Below are 3,149 nucleotides of genomic sequence, written 5' to 3'. Positions count from 1 at the left end.
TGAACTCCATCTTAAAACATATGAGTGGCATCCATGTGAGGTACATATTCAAACAATCAAAATAATAAAAAATAAATAAATATCATAACTGATAAGAGGGATGGCCAGAACTGTGTGTATTTCTTCTTATAAAATATATAATGCATGTAGCATTGAGGACTACGTTGTGAATAACTATGCAATCACAGTGAATTAAACCCCCACCATGTCCACCACCCGCAGGTGAAGGCCGGTTCTGTGAAGCAGGAGTTTGAAAAGCAGGAGGAGCTGCGTCGCTCGGCCATGCGCGCTGTCGCCGCCCTGCTGGCCGTGCCTGAGGTAGAGAGGAGTCCCACCATGGCTGACTTTGCAAACCAGATCAGAACAAACGCCGACATGGCATCCATCTACCAGAGCGTCCAGGGAGGGGAGGGAGGGGGCTTAGGGCCCGCAGAGAGCATGGATGTGAGCTAGACGCTGAATTATGTTTTATTATGATGATTTTTCAAATTTGTTATACAATCACAGCTACGTATATTTTGAAAACTATATATTTTCCAACTCAACATTGGGCTTTTTAGGATGAACTTCCTGTCTGACAAATTTTGTGATAGACATATGGTGAGCTTACTGAAATGTTACAAATGTTTCTTTTTGTCCATGTCGTGTTCTTCCCAGTAAGAATTGGGTTTAATTTGGGTTCACATGAAATAAAGTGGAAGCAACACTTCAGTGCATTTTATTTTGACTCAATTGATCTGATATGCCACTGGGTTTAAATCATCATGTTACATCACCACACACATCTTTATCTTTTACTCAGGAAGGAAATGTGACTTCAGCCGGACAGAATACCACACGTTGAATTTTTCAGACAACTAATTGGTTAATTAAGAAAATAATCAACAGATTAATCAACTATGAACATAATCATTTAATTCCAGCCCTATCGCTGACTGACAAACAGTGATGTTCAAGAAATGCAAGGATGTCATAAGCTCCTTGAGAGCCAAAACATTTCTCATAATAAACAATTGACACTTACAAGAGAACAAATTCTGTGATTTTAAATGCTCTAAAACTGGAGTGAAATACTTCACAGATTGCATATTAGTTCTGAGGATATTGCAAATTGCAATGGTCCAAACACAACAATAACAACAACAAGACAAACAAGTAAAAACCTTTGGCATTACGTTATGCTGTTATTAGAGGCACAATCAAATGCATATACAAAAGTATCAGACAGGTAAAGGTGAAGATTGCTGATCACAGAGTAGCTGGTTTTGGGTACACATTTGTCAGAGTTGCTCTGCTTCTGTATCTCCTCATATTATTTCATTTCATCTGGGGAAGAACGGAAAATACATAGTGTCAGTAAATATGTAACAGTGACAATAAACACTATTCATACTATTCTTTGAATAGTCTTTTCGGCAGCTGTGACGTTTATAAGAGGCATGACATACAGCCGGAAAATACCACTCATGCTAGGAGCAGGTCTCTACATTGTTCCTTTTGTATGCATAAGTAAGCATTTGTTAAGATTATCAAAAGTGCAATCAAACTTTCTGACCCTCACCATTTGTTTAGCACTTTGTAAGGCGCTGTTCTAACCACATTCCTAAATGACATTTCCCTTTGATATTACGGTTGTTTTTATTGTTGAATGTGATGTGTGGACGGGCAGCCCGGATCATAAAATAAAAACATTCTTAATAACGAGTGGGGAAATATGGTGAAGCTCTCCCCAATAAGAGACACACCATTTATGCACGAGGCACACTAGCATAACTTCATTGACTATTTGAATCTCCTCACATGGGTCAGTATCTAATAATGTTTTGTGTTCTTCTACACATCTAAAAGGTCTCACACACAGTCCATTTATGCATACAGATGAATTCAGATAATGTTAGAGGCGATCCACGCATCACACCAATTCAACAGCTGTTTTGTTCATTTCAAATGACAGATGCAATATTGATGTAATAAAATTTTACGACTTTACTTTGTTTAATGAAACTCTGGCCTGTTGAGGGGGCAAGGAGGGCTGTGCGAACCTCCAGCACCTCACTGGAGGGGCCCTGGCCAATGGTGTTAACGGCTGCTACCCGAAAGTCATAGTGGGAGTTTGGGCTGAGGCCGCCCACGCTGTAGAGTGTTGTGGTGATGCCATCAATCTCTTTGTAGGGGTCCTCTGACCCTTTGGCACGGTGCTGGAGGAAGTAAGAGAGGAAGAGACAAGAGAGAGGAAGAATATGCTGATTTAGCTGCATTAGCCAATATTGTGCAGAGGTCTACGCATAGTTCTATGTAAATGTTAAGTATTTGTATAGCGCCTTTTTAGACTTTGCGACCACTCAAAGTGCTTTACACTACATTGCATTCACCATTCATACACTGAGCCTTAGTGCCCAAACAGAAACTAACATTCATGCACTGGTGGAACAGCCATCAGGGGCAAGTCGGGGTTCAGTATCTTGCCCAAGGACATTTCGACATGCAGCCTATAGATAGATATATAGATATAGATGTATGTGTGTGTCCCTGTGGGCAGAGAGTACTCCTAAAACACCAGATTACATTTGAGCAATTTGAGGTGATTTTATTACTATCAAGAGAGACAATGAACATTTTTCTTTTGCAGCCCTACTTACTGATTTAGGCTGTTAACAGTTTCTGTCCATATAAAACTCTACTGCAGCTTTAGTATTCTTAAGAACTGTGTGCTAATGCAATAACCCTTCTGCATCTGTTACACACCTGTAAGATATAGTAGGAAACAGGCTCAGGGTTGCCAGAATCCCAGGTGAGTGTAACGCTTGTTGCGGTTCTCTCAGTCACCACAGGGGTACCAGGAACATTCGGCAGATCTGAGACAGAAGAGAGAGAGAGAGAGATCTTTCACACTTACACCTTTAGAGTTAGGAAATCATGTGATAGACTCAGTATCCTAAAATTATACAGTGGACATACTCTACACAACAATAATAAGAATTGGTCAAAAATATAAACTTAATTGGACAAAACAAATGTAGTTAGTTTATCATTTCAAAGACTGTTTCAAGTAGCCTGTTGTTTTCACATACTGTAATTAACTGTAATTAAATTAATTTTATCTTCTGATTTTGAATATTGTTGGATCATATGTATCTATAATAAATTTA

General features: G+C 39.3%; 1 long non-coding RNA gene across 1 annotated transcript; it reads right to left on the bottom strand.

The window, feature by feature from the left end:
• Positions 1-702: 702 nt before the first annotated feature.
• Positions 703-2,857, bottom strand: LOC123964120. The gene is made up of 3 exons (XR_006823338.1): positions 2,746-2,857; positions 1,991-2,198; positions 703-1,326 (listed from the first exon to the last, which is right to left on the bottom strand). It is a non-coding gene; the product is annotated as an uncharacterized LOC123964120 (long non-coding RNA).
• Positions 2,858-3,149: the final 292 nt, after the last annotated feature.

Source organism: Micropterus dolomieu, unplaced genomic scaffold (genome assembly GCF_021292245.1).
Source record: "Micropterus dolomieu isolate WLL.071019.BEF.003 ecotype Adirondacks unplaced genomic scaffold, ASM2129224v1 contig_708, whole genome shotgun sequence".
NCBI lineage: Eukaryota > Metazoa > Chordata > Actinopteri > Centrarchiformes > Centrarchidae > Micropterus > Micropterus dolomieu.
Note: the sequence above shows the minus strand (reverse complement) of the source record. Positions and strands in the feature narration are given on the sequence as shown.